The sequence below is a fragment of the Tursiops truncatus genome, chromosome 10 (genome assembly GCF_011762595.2).
Source record: "Tursiops truncatus isolate mTurTru1 chromosome 10, mTurTru1.mat.Y, whole genome shotgun sequence".
Classification (NCBI taxonomy): domain Eukaryota; kingdom Metazoa; phylum Chordata; class Mammalia; order Artiodactyla; family Delphinidae; genus Tursiops; species Tursiops truncatus.
The window spans coordinates 72,813,621-72,834,031 of record NC_047043.1 but is presented as its reverse complement, the minus strand read 5'-3'; the positions used below and the strand labels follow the sequence as shown (position 1 = coordinate 72,834,031).

The 20,411-nt window shown below is 42.4% G+C and overlaps 1 long non-coding RNA gene and 1 pseudogene across 1 annotated transcript in view; one reads left to right on the top strand and one right to left on the bottom strand.

The window, feature by feature from the left end:
• Nucleotides 1-20,411, bottom strand: part of LOC109552190 (uncharacterized) — a 300,767-nt gene that overhangs the window by 7,635 nt on the left and 272,721 nt on the right. The gene's annotated exons all lie outside the window — the stretch shown is intronic.
• Nucleotides 16,957-17,134, top strand: LOC117314030 (small nucleolar RNA U3; annotated as a pseudogene).

The window sequence follows — 20,411 nt, the reverse complement described above, 5'->3', positions numbered from 1 at the left end:
AGAAGACAGAAAGCCCAGAGATAAACCCAGGCACCTATGGTCAACTAATCTATGACAAAGGAAGCAAGGATATACAATGGAGAAAAGACAGTCTCTTCAATAAGTGGTACTGGGAAAACTGGACAGCTACATGTAAAAGAATGAAATTAGAACACTCCCTAACACCATACACAAAAATAAACTCAAAATGGAGTAGAAAAAAATAAATGGATTAGAGATCTAAATGTAAGACCAGACACTATAAAACTCTTAGAGGAAAACATAGGAAGAACACTCTTTGACATAAATCACAACAAGATCTTTTATGATCCACCTCCTAGAGTAATGGAAGTAAAAACAAAAATACAAAAATAAACAAATGGGACCTAATGAAACTTAAAAGCTTTTGCACAGCAAAGGAAACCATAAACAAGACGAAAAGACAACCCTCAGAATGGGAGAAAATTTTTGCACACGAATCAATGGACAAAGGATTAATCTCCAAAATAAACAGTTCATGCAGCTCAATATTAAAAAAAAAAAAACAACCCAATCTAAAAATGGGCAGAAGATGTAAATACACATTTCTCCAAGAAGAAATACAGATGGCCAAGAAGCACATGAAAAGCTGCTTAACATCACTAATGATTAGAGAAATGCAAATCAAAACCACAATGAGGTATCACCTCACACCAGTTAGAATGGGCATCATCAGAAAATCTACAAACAACAAATGCTGGAGAGGGTGTGGAGAAAAGGGGACCCTCTTGCACTGTTGGTGGGAATGTAAACTGATACAGCCTTATGGAGAACAGTATGGAGGTTCCTTAAAAAACTAGAAATAGAATTACCATATGACCCAGCAATCCCACTACTGGGCATATACCCAGAGAAAACTATAATTCAAAAAGACACATGCACCCCAATGTTCATTGCAGCACTATTTACAATAGCCAGGTCATGGAAGCAACCTAAATGCCCATCGACAGAGGAATGGATAAAGAAGATGTGGTGCATATATACAATGGAATATTACTCAGCCATAAAAAGGAACAAAATTGGGTCATTTGTAGAGACGTGGATGGACCAGAGTCTGTCATACAGAGTGAAGTAAATCAGAAAGGGAAAAACAAATATCATATATTAATGCATATATGTGGAACCTAGAAAAATGGTACAGATGAACCGGTTTGCAGGGCAGAAGTTGAGACACAGATGTAGAGAACAAATGTATGGAACCAAGGGGGGAAAGTGGTGGGGGTGGGGGTGGGGGTGGAATGAACTGGGAGATTGAGATTGACATGTATACACTAATATGTATAAAATGGATAACTAATAAGAACCTGCTATATAAAAAAATAAATAAAATAAAATTCAAAAAGTTTTAAAATACACATATATATATAAATTAAATAAAAGAGGCCGAAGAGAGCTCGCTTGGCTCCTTCCAGCAAGTGAAGACAAAACCAGAAGTCAGCAGTCTGTGACTGGAAGAGGGTTCTCACCGGAACCCGACCATACCGGCACACTGATCTTGGACTTCCAGCACCCAGAACTGTGAGAAATACATTTTTGTTGTTTAAAGCTACACAGGGTGTGGTATTGTGTTATAGCCGCCAGACTGGACTAAGACAGTCCTCCTCTTAGTACATCTGATGGGATGGGGCTTATTGTCAGGGCCTATTCCTTACAGGATTGATGCTGAACTGTCAACCTCCCCTCCTGCTCTCTCAGCTTCTCCAGGCTGGCAGCTGGTAAGAGCACTAAGCCAGGCTTTTTCTCCAGCTGCCTTGCAGCCCCTCCCTCCCAACTTCTTCTGGTGGCTGGACAGTGGTAGATACTGAAATTCAGATCTGTGAAAAAGAACAGAACCAGAGGACCCCACTTAGATGTCTTTACCAGAGCTAAAAGTCAAGTAGCTGTAAATAAAGTGATAGCTTCAAGCATATTCTTGTTCCTTAGGCATATAACACTCTTCAGAACCTCACAGGGGAGGGCAGTGGGAAAGTGATTGGCAAGGCATGATTCCAGCATTCCTGGATCCCCGGGGACTATCACCCCATTAAAACTCCAGCAGAGTCAAAGTTTGTGAACACTAGAACTCCAGCACTCTGGCCAAGGCATTTGGGGAGCACTGCATGGTTGTTAATTGTACTTTCTTTCCACAGTGTATAAAGACCTTTGGCGTTTGTTTTCTGATCTTCACCTCTCAAGGGAAACCAAAACTTCAAAGACTTCAAACTTCAAAGAACACAAGCAAAGTAACCTGATACTTTGGAGCTGTAGCCTATGTGTCCTCCTGTCAAATCGCTCCGGATGGTTTTCTGAATGTCATAAAGGAGCCCTAGGAGGAGAGGGGAACGCAACGGTGCCCTCAGGTGCCAGCCAAGGTGGCCACAGGACCCTAGATCACTGAGCACTCCAACACTGTGGCCTACACACAGGCCCACTCGACACCTTCCCCTCCAAACGTGCCCCCAGGACCGAGACACACGTTTTCCCAAAGGGGTCCCAGAATTCTAATCCCTTGAAATATTTCTCAGAATAACTTTCTAAGTTCCAGCAAGTTTGGGGAGTGTTCTGTCCTAGGTTCTCCCTCTGCCCTTGCTCATTCACACGGCAGTTAAGCAAATTAAAAGCAGTGAGAATTCTTACAATAAGAAAACCCTCTGGGCTTTGCTTAGCTCAGAGAATCTTAAGTCTACCTTACCACAGAGCTCTTTTTTTTTTCTTTTTAACGTAATTCCGATTAAGATTCTGTGAAGCAAACATTCTACCAAACATAGAAACCCTGGCTCACACTAATGTCTTTAGTTCAAACGAGAAGCATCCACTTTTCGTGGATTTTTGTGTCCACTCCCCCAACTTTAATTTGACATTTGTTGGTCCCACTATAACATTTGTAGTATAGATTTTTACTGTTTTATAAAGTGCTCTTTATAGCCAGTTTTTCATGCCAAATTGACCTCATCATTAGGAGTCTGATGGTATTTCAGGCCAACTAGATCTCGCTCAGCTCTAGAGCTGGGGCACTTAAACAAGGCATGAGAAACTTTTCATAAAAACATACAGATCTAGACAGTTCAGGCAATACAGTCTTTGAAATAAATGCTTTATTTCACTACTTAGTTAAAATACCATGTCTGAAGAAAATATATGTAGTTTTCATGGTCAGTATCAAAAAAATGACAGTAATTGTAATTTCCATGAGCGGAACAATCTGTTACAGAAGAAATGTTAATATTTTTAGAAGTCTAAATCCTTTATAGGGTGTGGTGTAACCTGTAATCTGTCTCTTGGGTTTAAATGCTTTCCTTTAGATTCCACCCTATTTATAGTCCTATGCACAGCTCTAGACACCCCTGTTTTGAATGTGTCTCCTGGAATTGAAATTCCGTGCCATTTATTGACGAGGCAGAAGGGGGTGAGAGGTAATGATTTCTGACTAGAGATCAACAGGTTAATCCTCCAACCTATCACAGACTCCCTAAAAATGGAGGGTGGCAAGGATGATTTTTCTCAGCTTCAGTTCAATACAGCTATTACAGCTATGTAGGCACTAAATTAGAGACGAAAGTGTGCTGTGAGGTATACATCATGTTGGGCTCTTTGTGGTGTAAGCACTACAGGGCAGACAGAGAAGCGACAGCAAATCGCTTGCTGACACAATGTTGGCAAGATAAGCTGATGACCACGTGGTGGTCAGAGACGGGGGCAATCATCTCTGAAAATGGTGGGCTGGCAAGTGGAGAGGGGGCTAGAGATCAGTATTTACCAGAATTTGTCTCCAGAGTATAACTCAGAAAAAGAGTTTCAAAATTGTCCATTTATTGTTTCTGTCAGCCTTTCTAGGTCGGCTGAAAGGAGGCCTGCTGATCCTGACAAGATCAAAATGACCCTTGAAACCATTAGATAATGGGCTGAACTCACAGTACCTTATCCTCTCTACACGGTGCCTTTCTGTCAGAATGGAAGGCAGGACAAGAAAGCGGCTCCGCGCAACATCCACACAGAAGCAGAAGTGCGCACCTTCCCAGGTTGAACTCCAGGAGTGAGAACTTCCCCGTGTCCTACACAGCACGTCTAGGGACACTGCTTCCTTTATCTGAACCCCCCAAGGAACACCTGCAGCCTTTTCTTTTTTCTTTTTCTTTTTTTTTTGCGGTACTTGGGCCTCTCACTGTTGTGGTCTCTCCCGCCGCGGAGCACAGGCTCCGGACGCGCAGGCTCAGCGGCCATGGCTCACGGGCCCAGCCGCTCCGCGGCATGTGGGATCTTCCCAGACTGGGGCACGAACCCGTGTCCCCTGCATTGGCAGGTGGACTCTCAACCACTGCGCCACCAGGGAAGCCCTCTGCAGCCTTTTCTTTCAGCATTTTGCCAGGATAATGGAATGGAGTGTAGAGTGTTGTACTGGGTTTCCCCAGGGGCTGATGGAGTGAGCACACATTGGAGGCTGCCCGCAGACTTCCCAAGGATCTTGCAAATGAATTTGGGCTGGGATGGGTGCAGGAGGATGCCTACAGCAGAATAGAGGGAAGAGTGCTCTTCTGCTATGGAATCTGGGTAAAGCGGAACCAGCTTGAGGCCCAGCCTAGTCCAGAGTTTTAGTCAAAGGATCCACAATTGACCCACCCCACCCCCAAGAATCGAAAACTGTTTAAATCTCAAGAAAATGCTAAAAAGGGATTCCATTCATTTCACATAGTGAAACTGTAACAAATCTTTCCCTAAGGTAGGACCAGGTACACAATATGCAGAGCCCAGTGCACAATGAAAATCTGGGGCCCCTTGTTGACAAATTATTAAAAATTTCCAGAGGGTAACAGCAGAGCCCTTCTGAGACCTGTGGAGGCCTGTGCTGCCTTAAGGGCTTTTCTTTCATTCATTCATTCATCCATCCATCCATCCATCCATCCATTCGTTTATTCTCTCTCTCTCTTTCTCTCTCTTTTTCCTTCTGTCTCTCAAACAAAAGGGACCTATCCCCAAGTCTTTGGCCTCTCCCACTCAAGGTTTCCCCCATGCTCTATCCCAAACCAGGTCTGCAGAACCCTTCCTGGTCTCTCTCCATGCTGGCTCTGTCTCAGCTCCTTATCATGTAACCCCACTTAGCCTCTCGCTTCCTTCATTTTCCCGTTTACCAGGCCCAGATTCAGTGCTGCAAAGGATGATACTATTGGAGCTAACTCAATACAGTCTTCCTTACTGACAGAGGCATGGGAGAGAGATTTAAAACACTTAACGTTTAGTATTTTATTAGTATTTATGAATCATTGATCACTTGTTAACAGGTGCTGGAGGCTGTTTGTCATCCATAAAATGCAACTATCGCTGACCTTTAGGAATTTCTGTGCTAAAATAGGCAATGATGATGATGATAGAAAGCAGCTCTTGAGCACCTACCATGTGCTAGGAAATACGCTGAATTTTGTATACACATTAGCTCCTTTAGTTCTCACAGCCATGAGGGTGCATGTTATTATCATTTCCACGTGCAGATGAGGAAATGGAGCTTAGAGAAGTCGTCAACTTGCCCTTGTTCACGACCCGACCAACTGGCTCTCTAGTGTGGGCTCCTGATACTATCCAATAAGCTGGTAAATGAACGAGAACAATTAGTTTTCCTCCCACACTGCCTCTATGCTGGGCATACACTTAGGCCTTTAATATTTGCTGAACTAATAGCTGTGTTCTTTATTAGGTAAAGGAAGCAGATCAGGGTGAAAACAATGGAAAATGGAAGAGAACTGGCCAATCTGGTCAGTGAGAGGCTTGAACTGTGTTCAATTTCCAATACTGCCTTCATCCTACAATTTACGGAGCTTTAAGGAGCAACTGTGGAACATCCAGCTAGCTTTGGGGAAGCAGGGGCCTGGCCTGGTTCATTTTTATGCCCCCACAGATCTAGCATAGCAGCAACTAGTTGCTCCACAAATGTTCCTCTGATTGAATTAATTTGAATGGAATGGAACTGAATCAACTCAGAATGTTTTTGGTAGAACCTGGTTTTAAGTTGAGAGAGTTCTAAATGTGAATTAAACAGACAATCACTTTTTAGAAGTGCACAAAATAACAATGGACAAAGCCCAAACAGCCACAAATCCCTGGGCCCCAGTCTGGGGGAGCCAGAGGAGCTCCTGGGACTCCACATGCCCAGCCTGCTGTCTGCTCATTCTCTAACTGTGATGAAGAAATAAATTAAATGAAGTCTTTCAATGCTGCCACACTGCCACGGATGGGTATTAAATAATGTTCCATTGAGCTACCGGAACTGCTGCATGGGGATTCTGCCTCATCTTTATGGATGCCTGGTCATAATTTCTAGAATTATAGAAGCCATCCCATGACTCCCTAGACCGCAAGGAATCAATGTACGAACTTTTTCTTCCCTCTCAGCTTGGAGCACATAAAATGATTTTTCACTACTCAGAATCGGAACAGATGAATATAAATACATTGGCGTGCATAAAGTTCTGAGCTGGGCTGAGGAGAGAAGCTGGCTGTGCTGGCAGGTCTCAGCTCCCAAGGGAAAACACGGAGGTCGGGATAGACGTCCCACACGGAGGCTGAGCTGTCCCTCGGCTCCTGTCCTGAACAGCCCCAGGAAAGGGACCGGCAATATTACTCTTAACACCTAGAAGTTGGAGCCAGCCCTCCTCCTTTCCCCACTCTTTCCCCCTGCCACACCCTGTCCTCTGGCTCTCCAACTCTTCCATTTTTCCCAGCAAAAATTTATAAAGCAAGATCCAACCCAGGTTCCAACATGATCCCGTGAGATGGGGAGTGTCACTTGTTTTGATCACTCCTCCCCTCCACATACAAACACACTGTGTAGATATAGAAAGCAAAGCCCAGCACAGTGAAGTGGCTCCTGTGGCCTCATACTCAGGCAATAGCAAAGCTGAGGCTCTCATCCCAAACATTTAAACCGCTATTTCTGTAAGTTTTTTTTTTTTTTTCCCCAATCTGACCCTCAGGCTCAAGTTTGAAAATCCCACACAGGCAAACTCAGTAAAGATAATAGGGATCTGTATCATCATTGTCTCTCCCAATTCTTGAGAGCTTACTAAATGTGAGAAGAAATAACATGCTCAAGGTCACACAGGCAGTACAAGGTCGCATGGGTAGCACATGGTGGAGAAGGGACTCAGCCCAGGATTGTCTGACCCCAAGGCTATGAGTGTAACTCCTCAGGTACATTGCCTTTCTACAGAGACATTAACCCTTCACAAGATAGCCACTGAGTGGTATATGTAACGCTGAGCTTGGAGGAGAGTGAGTAGGACAATCATTTACAAAGAAAAAAGAAACTCATCAGCTGGTTGGTCCTTCCTGTGGGCTCTGCTCATTTCCCAACTTCTGGGAGGGGAGATCCAGGCACCTGTTGGTACTTCCCTCCTTCAACCAGGCTAATACACACACACACACACACACACACACACACACACACACATGCACGCGCGTGCACACCAGAACCCCAAAGAGTGTTTCATAAATTCTTTGCTTCTACCTCTACTGAGTTCAAAGGATGGTCAGGCTTTGGCAGTAATGTCCAGGCCCTGTAACTTGTCTCCATGAATTTTGTAGATGGCTCTTAGCCTCTCTAGAGATTATAGAGCATCCCCAGGGCCAGCACTTTAGCTACAGACCTTCTCCTTCACATTCCCTGCCCATCTCACAACCTCCCTCCCTCTGTCATCTCCTTCTTTCCTCCACCCAGATACCACCTCCTCTTTGTGTGTTGGCAGTCATTCCATTTTCTACCCAGTTCTACTCCTAAGAAGAGGGGAGCTTCAAATCATGAGGATGAAAGTAGGCATAGTGGGTGGAGAAGACACCTCTGTAGTGGCTAAGCTCTGGGTGGATTATTTTAAAGAAATAATTTGCCATCTTGCCCTGTAAATGTGAACTTCCGGACAGACTATCTTGTATACCTTGTTATCTCCACCTTTTCTTGGAGTTGCATTACGAACATCCCCCTCCATTTCTTTATCCATGACAAGTGCCAGGCTCCAGAAAAAGGGAGGAGAGAGAAGAAAATATAATCCTATCCAAGCATACTATGTATGTTAAAATAACTAAAATGGATATTGGTTATTTTGTGGCAATCCAACAACATGTTTTCTTCTTTTGGTAACAGTACACCAATTTTTCTTTTTTGCGGTACGCGGGCCTCTCACTGTTGCGGCCTCTCCCGTTGCGGAGCACGGGCTCCGGACGCGCAGGCTCAGCGGCCATGGCTCACAGGCCCAGCCACTCCGCGGCATGTGGGATCTTCCCAGACCGGGGCACGAACCCGTGTCCCCTGCATCGGCAGGCAGACTCCCAACCACTGCGCCACCAGGGAAGCCCCACCAATTTTTTTATAGCTTAGGAAAGACATCAAGGGCTCCTGACATCATTTGAAGCATCTTAGGCCTAAAGCCATATCTTCCCAGGGAATATTCTGCTGTAAGAGCAATAAAATCCTCTTTGGCTTTAGCTCACTTGAGCTTGGAAAAAGAGTCAACAATGAAATATTTCCTCCTTGAAATTGTAATGCTAGCCAGATCTTTCTGGCCAAGACTCTACGGATATTTGCAGGTCTTTAACTGTAACATGAGAGCCTTGGGCAGCAAACCAAGGATTTTGGGTGGTTGCTACTGTGGGGTCAACAGTGCCTGACCTGGGGAGGAGAGTCCTTGAACCAGAGGGAGGGCTCGGCTCCTAACAAGGCTCTTCTGCAGTAAACCATGAGCATCCATAGCGTGGCAACTTGCCACTCTGGCTAAGAGCACATTGGTGTCAGGCCCAGGGGCAGGACCCCCCTTCACCTGCATGCAGCTGGCAAAAGACGAGCCTGGGAAGCAAGGAATGAAATGAAAAGATTGCAGTGCTGGGTTCACAGTACTCTCAGAGTACACCTTATTGTTATGAGCAACAGAGGGGTGCCTAGAGCACTTGTCAGGATCAAACCTCCTAATGTAAGGTAGAAGGCCACTCTGCTCATCCGTTCTTTTGCTCTCCCTTGCCCTCTGTCTGTGTCAAGCGTCTCCACTCACTGTAAAGGCCAGGCCTACCTCTAAGGGGATGATTCCCAGGGTAAACAGGCAGGTATGTGACAATTTCTTTAGCCACCATCCAAGCTTTCGCTTTCTTTATGTCAAGGCCCGGCTGCCAGGAGTAACCAATGCAGATGCAAGCAGCTGGAGCAAGCCCCCCGGGGGCCCACTGCCTAGTGGGCTCAGCTAGAATCAAAACTGAGTTTGGAGACGTGATTCAACTTGTCCTGCAGATAATCAAGCGCTCCTGAACTCTTCTTGAAGGAAACCAACAGTCTTCCAAAGAAAAATCAGGGAAAGGACAAGGAATCTTTATAAGATCCTCTAGATGGAGTTTTCTTTCATAGGGAGTGAATAGAAAATCTATGTTTGTTCATTTGTCCAAATAGCCTATTGTGTATGCTCAACTTGATGACCAGAAGAGGTTAGTGGGATTTGCTGGAGAAGGGAAATGTAAGTGAGGGACAAGAATTTGTTTAAACAGCCATGGACGCCTTCAAAATATATGTTCTTTTCAATCTAGGCTTAGGAGGATTACAGTCTGCATGGGGCCGGATTATAACATATAAACAGGATCAACAGGGAGAGGTTATAATATATAAGTATTCAAGATTACATTTACTGTCACCCCCTCCTCCTTTTGCTTGGTCAGCCTCTTCCCCTCCCTCAAATGTCAGACAAGTTATCTTCTCTAAGAGACCTTCCCTGACCTTCCAGAAGAGACCAACTCTACTGCTCACTTTCATACCTCCTCCTCAAAGTTACCTTTTTTAGGGCTTCCCTGGTGGCACAGTGGTTGAGAGTCCGCCTGCCGATGCAGGGGACACGGGTTCGTGCCCCGGTCCGGGAAGATCCCACATGCCGTGGAGCGGCTGGGCCCGTGAGCCATGGCCGCTAAGCCTGCACGTCCGGAGCCTGTGCTCTGCAATGGGAGAGGCCACAACAGTGAGAGGCCCGCATACCGCAAAAAAAAAAAAGTTATCTTTTTTAGTTCCTGACACGCCACAATTTAACGTGTGTTTGTGCAATTATTTTACCAATGTCTCTATTTCCCTGACTAGAATGTAATCTCCCTGAGGACAGGGAACATGCCTATTTCTACTTGCTATTGAGATCCCTGTGCCTAACACAGAGCCTGGCACATGCTATGCATTCAATAAATGTTTGTTGGTTCAATGAGTGAGCAAATAATTAAAAATGAATGGATGGACGACATTGTACTTCATTCCTGAATACTTGCTGGCCAGTAATGGTAATGGGTCCTTAAGGAAAAGATCAGTCTTCCGGGAGTCTTACTGATTTATCATCATCTGTTCCCACTATAATTCAGACAAGTGACTTGGCCAAATGCATGGTTTATCAAGGCAGTCAAATGATCAGAAACAGTTCTCTACTAAATTTGTACTCATCAATAAGGTTAATAATTGCAATGGATCTAAACAGATCAAATATGTTTAAATCCATGAGATCAAAATGATTCTTTAAAAAGAAAGAAAAACTCTAATAGGTCATCATTGGCACATACTGGTAGACTAATCCATTATTTTGAAAACTAGCAAATAAAGGGGAAGATTCAGATGTTTATCTTGCCTTTCCTATATGATCTGTACCACTGATTGACCACAGATGAAAGGAAGTTTTATGGAACAATAAAATACTGGGAGAACATGTATGGATAAGGAGCTTGGGAGGATAAACCCAGCTGTTTTTGAATTTCGGACTTACCCAAGCAGCTCATGCATAGATCTGACCCTAGACAATATATCACAGTCAACCACCCAGGTATCGAATGGTCTGCTGGGTGGTGCCATCCAGATCATTACAAAGTCTTCAAAAATGGACTCAGCATTGAAACCACAATCTCTAGAAGGCTGGCTGAAATGAGTGACCTGAACCTAACCAGTTCAAAAGCCTGCTAGAATAAAACCTATCAGCATTCTTTATAGGGTTTAAACGAGACCCACGGTCTCATAACATTAGATTCAAAATGCCCAGGATGTGATACAATATTACTCAGCATATGAAGAACCAGAAAAAAATCTCAACAGAATTGAGAGTCCAAAAATAGACCAACATAAATATGGCCAGTTGATTTTTGGCAAAGGTGCACAGGCAGTTCAATGGAGAAAGCATAGTCTTTTCAACAAATGATGTTGGGACAATTCATTATACATAAGATAGATAGATAGATAAGGATAATCTCCAATCTAAACCTCATATATTATGCAAAATTTAACTAAAATGTATCATAGTTCTAAATGCAAAATATACAACTTTTAAAAGAAAGCATAGGAAAAATATTCTTGACCTGGATTTAGGTGAAGGATTATTAGATATAACAAGAACACAATATAAAAAGAACTCACAAAACTCAACAGTAAGAAAATAACCCATTTAAAAATAAACAAGACTTGAACAGACACTTCATCAAGAAGATATACAGAAGACAAACATCTTTTATTGAAAAGATGTTCACTATCATTAGACATTAGGGAAATGCAAATTTAAAAAAACTTAGTGAGATACCACTATACAGTTAACAGAATGACTAAATAAAAATTCAGATAATTCCAAGTGATGGTGATCATGTGAAGCAGCTGGAATTCTCATACCTTGCTGGTGGGAATGCAAAATGGTACAACTACTATTGAAAATAGTCTGACAGTTTTTATAAAATTACATATTCAATTATCACGTCATGCACTAATCCCACTCCTACGTATTTACCCTAGGGAAATGAAAATTTATGTCCACTAAAACACTTGTACATAAATGCATACTCATAATTGCCAAAAGCCAGAAAAAGCTCAAATGTCCTTCAGCAGATGAATGTATAAACGAACTGGTACATCCATACAATGGAATACCACTTAACAATAGAAGGAATAAACTATTGAGACAGCACCTTGGATGAACTGCAAAAGCACTGTGTTGAATGAAAGAACTTAGTCTCAGAGATCAGATACTATATGAATCCATTTACATGGCACTTTCAGACAAAACTATGGTGATGGAGAAAAGGTCAGAGATTGAAATAATTTATGGGTGGAGTTAGATGTGACTATGAAGGGATAACAAGAGGGAGATTTTGGGGGGTGATGGAATTGTATGGCATTTTGATTGTGGTAGTGGTTATAAGAATTTATACATGTGTTACAATTCATAGATATGCATACCCAAACTGCTTATTTTACTTTATGTTAATATAAAAGATTAAAAAGAACAACAGCACGAAAAAAAAAAAAAAAAACCTTCCAAACCAGCACCTTTCTCATTAACAGGTCCCTAAGTTAGTATCTTAGAACACTTAATGTTTCTCAAGAGGTGAATATAAAAATGGCTTTATCACTATTAATAAATATAAAATCTACTCCAGTATACTGTGATGGTCTTTTCTAAGCTTTCTTTACGAACATGTGATTTATTTAAATTTGTCTTACCAAGGAGAACCACAAATTTAGAGAGATGCTCCTCTCTCTCTTCAGTGCTCATGAAATGAATCAGTCAGTCCACTCATACTGGCTCTTCAGTGATACCATCCTCATGATAAGGAAAACAGGATGATGGAAAATCTTAAAACCACAGGGAAGTACTCTGTTCGAGCACAGCAAAATGTCTCAGCACATTATCATTTCTCCACTGGCTAATACAAATTCTGGCCAGAATACCATAGGATAGTAGTTAGAAGCAGAGAGTTATGCAAAAGCCTGATAATATATTACAGCTCTTCTACAGCAAGAGGCCCTGCACCTTAGAGATAGGCGAGAAAGGCACTACTGCCATTGTGAACTCTTTTGAAGGAACAATGTTTGGAAACTGTAAACTTTAAATGACGAGTACAACTGTGGTAGTTTGAATGCATTTTCCCAAAGTTTTGATACTCTTTCCTTTAAGAGTTGGAGTCTAATTCTCCTCCCCTTGAATGTGCGATGGAATTAGTGACTCACTTCTAACAGATAGAATAAAGAGAAAGTGACATTTGAGTGACTTTGGAGACTAATTCATAAAAGTCACTGTGGGTTTATTCCTAGGTATTTTATTCTTTTTGATGCCATGGTAAATGGGACTGTTTCTTTAATTTTTCTTTCTGATCTTTTGCTGTTAGTGTATAGAAATGCAACTGTACTTCAAAAACTATACGATGCTGATGAAAGAAATCAAAGAGGACACAAACAGATGGAAAGATATATCATGTTCTTGGATTTGAAGAATCAATATTGTCAAAATGACTATACTACCCAAGGCAATCTACAGATTCAATGCAATCCCTATCAAATTACCAATGGCATTTTTCACAGAACTAGAACAAAAAATCTTAAAATTTGTATGGAGACACAAAAGACCCCGAATAGCCAAAGCAATCCTGAGAAAGAAAAATGGAGCTGGAGGAATGAGGCTCCCTGACTTCAGACTATACTACAAAGGTATAGTCATCAAAGCAGTACGGTACTGGCACAAAAACAGAACTATAGATCAGTCGAACAGGATAGAAAGCTCAGAAATAAACCCATGCACCTATGGTCAATTAAGCCACGACAAAGGAGGCAAAACTATACAATGGGGGAAAGACAGTCTCTTCAATAAATGGTGCTGGGAAAACTGGACAGCTACATGTAAAAAAAATGAAATTAGAACACTCTTTAACACCATACTCAAAAATAAACTCAAAATTGATTAAAGACCTAAATGTAAGACTGGACACTATAAAACTCTTAGAGGAAAACATAGGCAGAACACTCTGACATAAATCGTAGCAATATCTTTTTCAATCTGTCTCCCAGAATAATGGAAACAAAACCAAAAATAAGCAAATGAGATCCAATTAAACTCAAAAGCTTTTGCACAGCAAAGGAAACCATAAACAGAATGAAAAGACAACCCACAGAATGGGACAAAATATCTGCAAACAGTGCAACCAACAAGGGATTAGTCTCCAAAATTTACAAACAGCTCATGTGCCTTAATATCATAAAAACAAACAACCCAATCCAAAAATGGGCAGAAGACCTAAATACACATTTTTCCTAAGAAGACATAAAGATGGCCAAGAGGCACATAAAAAGATGTTCAACATCACTGATTATTAGAGAAATGCAAATCCAAACTACAATGACATATCCAACAGGGACCTACTGTATAGCACTGGGAACTCTGCTCAATATTATGTAACAACCTAAATGGGAAAAGAATTTGAAAAAGAATAGATACATGTATATATATAACTGAATCACTTTGCTGTACACCTGAAACTAACACAACATTGTTAATCAACTATATTCCAATACTCCAATATAAAATAAAATGTTAAAAAAAAAAACACCACTGTGGTTTCCTGTTTGTTCTCTCTCTCTCTCTCTCTCTCTCTCTCTCTCTCTCTCTCTCTCACTCGCTCTTGCTCTCACTCTCGCTCTCACTCTCAGATCACTCACTCTGGGGAGAGCCAACTGCCTCATCCCAAGGACACTGTAGAAAGGCTCACATAGAAAGGAACTGAGGTCTCCTGCCAAGAGCCAAGTAAGTGAGCCTTCTTGGAAGTGCATCTTCTAGTCCTAGTCTTTCAGATCTTTCAAAGTCTTTCAGTCTTTCCAGTTGTTGGCCTTCAGATCACTGCAGCCCTACTGCCCTCCTAACCATAACCTCATGAGAGACCCTGAGCCAGAACTACCAAGCCATGCCACTCCTGAATCTCTGGCCCTCAGAAACTAGGAGATAATAAATGTTGGTTGTTTTAAGCTGCTAATTTGGGGGTAACTTGTTATGCAACAAAAGAGAACTAATACAACTATGCTAATGTTAAACTGCTTTTTGATTTAGAGAAAAGAAAAGGAAGAGAAGGCAGCAATAGTGATCATGATTCACTTCAACATTTTTTTTTTTTTTTTTTTGCGGTACACGGGTCTCTCACTGTTGGGGCCTCTCCCGCTGCACAGCACAGGCTCCGGACGCGCAGGCTCAGTGGCCATGGCTCACGGGCCCAGCCGCTCCGCAGCATGTGGGATCTTCCCGGACTGGGGCATGAACCCGTGTCCCCTGCATCGGCAGGCGGACTCTCAACCACTGCACCACCAGGGAAGCCCCACTTCAACATCTTTACCAAGGCAAGTAACATTCAAGTTATCTGGACTTCCTTCCCTAGAGGCCAGGAAATTGTACAAAGACACAGGGCACTTCCTAGAAATGATTTTTTTATTGCTCATCTTAATACACAGACATCCTCAGGTTGATGCCATGCATGGCAGTTGGGGAAACTATACTGAATACCACAGCTACTTCCCACCAGGGATTTCCAAACTGCTACTTCATTAATCAGTCTTTTAAATAAGATACGTTGTATAAGATGTCCCAGAATAAAGCCTAGCAAAGGAATATATACAAGGTAGGCACTCAGTAAATGTATTTTGGTATTAGCAATAGGCTGCTATTTTTATTCTTCTAATTAGCAGATACTGAGCTCATATCCGAATCAAAAAGACCAAAGCAAAACAAAAGCCTAGAATCAAGGTTAAAAGCATGCCACTATTTCTCTGCACTCATACATAGGGGCTTTCTTTTCAAATACAAACCCAGAGTTTAGTGCATGCCCTGAGACAGTTGCATGAGAAGTTACTCTAAGAGAAAAGTAAGTGTTTGGTGTTCCTGTCTTCTAACACTGAAAATGGAAAATCGGCCCAGCAACTCACAAATCAGTGAACACTTGACAGGAAAATATGCTTTGGCAACTTTGCTTGTTGCATTCTTTAACAGGAAAATTGAAAACATAGGATCACAAGGGTCAGATGGTTATTACTGGAAGCTGGCTCTTATAAAATGTAATACATACCATTTCCCCCATCTAAATTGCATTGCTTTGTCCAAATCACCCGATGGGGCCCAGGATAAGGTATTTTTCTGATGTAGATAACCACCTAGGTTTCTAAAAGCACATCCATTTTAAATTGAGGGCCTGAAGAACACCAACAGTGACAGAAAAATGATATTTTTCTGTAACCTCAGCATCGGAGAGAACAGTTCCACAAGAAATAGTTTCTAGAAACAGAAAACCTTATTATTAAACACATAGAGTACTATTCAGCAAAATCTGCTGCTGATGGCAACTTCCCAAACTAAACTTTTAGACAGTCTCACTCTGTATTAGGATTTTAAGAAACTCTGAACATTTATAGATCAAGGTATCCTTATGACCTTTTGGTAGATGGATCTATACGTCAACAAGAGGAAATATTTTAAAATACCAAATAAATAGCAGCTATCAAGGAAGGAGGGAGAGGAGGTACAACAAAGAACAATCAAATTCAGTAACCACTTCACGTGAACCTGCACATGTGGGTTAACAAGGTTTCTAAGGGCAGCTAATCATAAAACTCGGTAGGTCTAATAATTGGCCCATGTACATACACCTTTAACAAAATATCACCTAGATGACCCAACTCTAAAAACATCTAACGCCATCTTGTTGTCAGTAATTGGCTCCTAGCTTTAAAACAGAAAAGGAGGCTAGACTCTAGAATATGGTGCTGTTATTTTGCAATCCTAGAAAGAGAGAAACTATTCAGTGTCTCCTGCTTGATTCAAACAACAATTCCTGGGACTTCCCTGGTGGTCTAGTGGTAAAGAATCCGCCTTCCAATTCCGGGTACATGGGTGCGATCCCTGGTTGGGGAACTAAGATCCCACATGCCACGGAGCAACTAAGCCCACGCGCCACAACTACTGAGCTCGTGCACCTCAACAAGAGAGCCCACGTGCTGCAAACTACAGAGCCCACGCGCCCTGGAGCCTGAGCGCCACAACTAGAGAGAAACCCGAGCAGACCGCGCGCCATAACGAAAAGATCCCGCATGCCTCAACAAAGATCGTGTGTGCTGCAACTAAGACCCGATGCAGCCAAATAAAATAAGGAAAATAAATAAATATATTTTTTAAAAACCAACAGTTCCTCATACAAGTTTGTAGAAAATCAAAAGGGTAACATATTCCACAAGAAGGAGGAGCAGGGTTCTCTCCTGAGTGTGAAGCCAGCTCTTGGTGTTACTTCACTGCACCGGCCATTTGCCATTAAGGATCGTTCTTTTCTCCTCTTGGGAGAGTATGAGGAAGAGGACATTGCCTGAACAGTTTCTGAAAAAAAAGGGGGAGTACATCTTATATACATTAATGGTGACCACAAATTTAAAGGGAGAAGGAAAGACACATGTGGAGCCAAGAAAAATAAGTGTTTAATGACTCTGTTTATTTCCAGGAGACAACTGGAACTTCATAGTTCTGAAGAGAAAGGTAGAAAAATGGATACTCATTTGGAAGAAAATGAAAGCTTTACTTAATTAATGTGTTAAATGCTGGTGTGAAAGAACTTTTCTTCTCAAAGCGAAACTACCCCTCCCCGCTTTTCCCAATGGGTAATCTCACCCTCACCACCGCCTTCTCATTGCCAGTATGCATATTACCTTCTCCCATACAGAAACGGAAGCCCGGCTCCTTCTCTTTGCCTGACAAGAGCATCTGCTAAGATCACGCCTTCACCTGGATTCATGCAGCACTTTTGTGCTTCATCTTCACCGAATCAGGCACCAGGTAGATGGTTAATAAACACTTGTGAGAGTTCAGTGCACTAGACCCATAGGTAAACAATTACAATAAAAGTAATTAAGTACCATTGAGAATAAGAGCATGAGCTAATTTCTTCTATGTAAAATTCCCAGAGGCCATGCAGATAGACAAACTTGAATTCCTGCAGAGCTAGAGGGCTCATTACTCCTGGAGGCTATATATTCCACCCTTAGATAGCTTTAATCTTTAGAAAATAGCTATATTAAGCTGAAATTTTCTTCCCTTGAATTTCTACCCATGAGGTTCTGTTGTGACCCTTAGGGCTCCAGAACAAATCACATCATGTCCATAACACATATTTAGCAATTGGAAGGCTTCTGTCTCATCCCCCTTGAGTGGTCCTTTCCCAGCTGATAATCTCAGATGTCCACTGGTTCTTCTGTTGACATGTTTGCAGAAGTATTCCTTTAAGTGTGGCCCAAACATTATCATCATCCGAGGAGCACGTTAGTCAAGCAAATTGCAGGGATCCCTCATTCAAACCTACCGAATCAGATTCTAAGGAGTGGGGCCCTAGAATCTGCCCACATTTAGCATGTGCCCAGATGATTCTGAAGCATTCTCACCAACCTCATCACTCACCTCTGGATGGGCCCTTTCGAACTATCACTCAGGACATTTTCTAATACTCCGGGTATGGTCTAGTATTGTCTTAGAAACACTCTGTAGACAGTTCAAATGGTTGTATGAAAGAAACACAACTGAACTTTGGGAAAAGGTCTATATAGTCAGAGCTATAATTAACTCAGAATGACATGTGCCCAGTGGACTAGGTGGTGTGATGGGTGGCAGGATGCCTCAGGCTACGATGGGCCAGGCACTGAGTTAGCTGATTCTGTGGTACTGCCTACTCAGTCTCCATGACCTGCAAGATCCTTGTTATGTTCACATTATTTAGACGAAAAGATGGAAGCTCTGAGGGTATATTTGTTCTGTATCAAAAAGCTGTGAAATCAGAACCCAGATCCCTCTGACCCCAAAGCCCAAATCTCTCCTCCATTCCCTACCTAAAACTACCAAAAGTAGCATTCATGATCTGTGCAATATTATTGTCAATATGATCCCTCAATGCTGAAATATATGAGAGGAGGACACTCAAAGAAAGTTATATTTTATACTTTTGTTTCTGGCTCATTCACCAGCTTTCTGAGTGACATAGTTAAGATGCAGTTGACACCTCTACAGTGTGATTGGCATTTATGCGCATGCCCTAGCTTAGTACTCTTAACCTGACCAGGCGACTGGGCTGTGATAATGTGACACTTAAAATGGAGCTGGAGGAGCTCAGTGTGAGCTTCAAAGACATAACCCACAACGGTGCACACGACTGGAAACGTTTCCCTCTAACACCAGTCTGTCTACAGTGTTATTTATAATCACTTTATATGGCAGCAAGAAAGAAACACCTAATGGAAGTAACTTTAGGTAGCAGAAGGCAGGAGATAAAACTGCTGCTCAAGGAGAGAAGACTAGCACTAGAAACAACAGTTTTTAATTGGCTCATCTCCTGATACTCAGGCCGATATTTTGAGCAAGGATGGAAAACAAAGTCACTACCTACGTAGGCTATTCCATCCAGTCTCCCACCTCATGATGGAAAACTCCAAACAGGCAAAGACACCTACACAAACAGCTCACATCTTTATTTAGAAACTTCCGTTCCACTGTTGGGAAAAAGCTCCCAATCAAGACAGCCAGTGGCTCGGTGGAGATGAAGCTGTCAAATGGAAAGAGAGATCACACAATGAAGAGAGACTTAGATCCTCGCTCCTCAGGCTCTCATTCCTGCAGTGAGCATAAGGGGTGCTCCCTGCAATATACCTGCCTCATCGAATTTACAAAACAGAGCAATCTCAACTCAGCCCGGGGTCCGTGAATGCCACGCAAAGGTGATGGGGGACTCAAGAACCCAACAGCATCTCCTGAAGATGTTAATGATGTGAAGTTTGTTTCCAACCAAAATTTCTTGTCTTGTTCTCCAGAGAATAGCAAGGTTACCAAAAAAATGCCAGGAGGTATGACTGCTACAGAGAAAGCAGAAAACAAATAATACCTGGTGCTCCATTTATTTGAAGTCACAGCTACGTTACATTACAGTAAATGGACTTTGCTGGTCTCCTTTCCAGCAGGACCAAATTGGAACTAAAAAGGAGTTGCAATGAAGAATCTGTGCAGCTATTTCTGGGCACAAAAGCAGGCCAACAGCAGCAGACGTCATGTTAAGAAAAACAACCCACTCTTGCATGGCGTACCATAATGTCACTGCAGTTAGATGGATTAGAGGTTACAGTTTGTCATAGATAGCCATAGGATACCCACTGATAATCACACATTTTGCTCTACTGACAGATAACTGCAGCCCTCAAATGAGATGAGCTTCCTCCATACAAACACATTACGTGAAATCAATACTTAATTACGGCAGAGCCTGCGTGCGTTGCTGGCAGCTGGTTCTGGGAAGGAGGCGGTACGAGGCCGCTCTGCTAGAGCAGTGAGTTAACAAGTCGAAAGAGGTGGAGGCACTATGGAAAGACAGTGCCCATCCTACTGACTGTGCCTGAGGTCTAGATTTAAATGAGTCACCATTTGGACACTAGGCTTGGGTTGGAGAAGATAACTGAGGCACGGATAATTACACTGTCAGGGGAAGAGCAGGCGCTGCCTGTGATGGTAGTTGCTGAAATGCTACTACAGATCACATCTTTATGTGGATGTGCAAGGCCCTCAGTACAGACCCCAAGCAGGGAGAAGTGGATGGTGCCTGATGAGTGACCCTAGGGA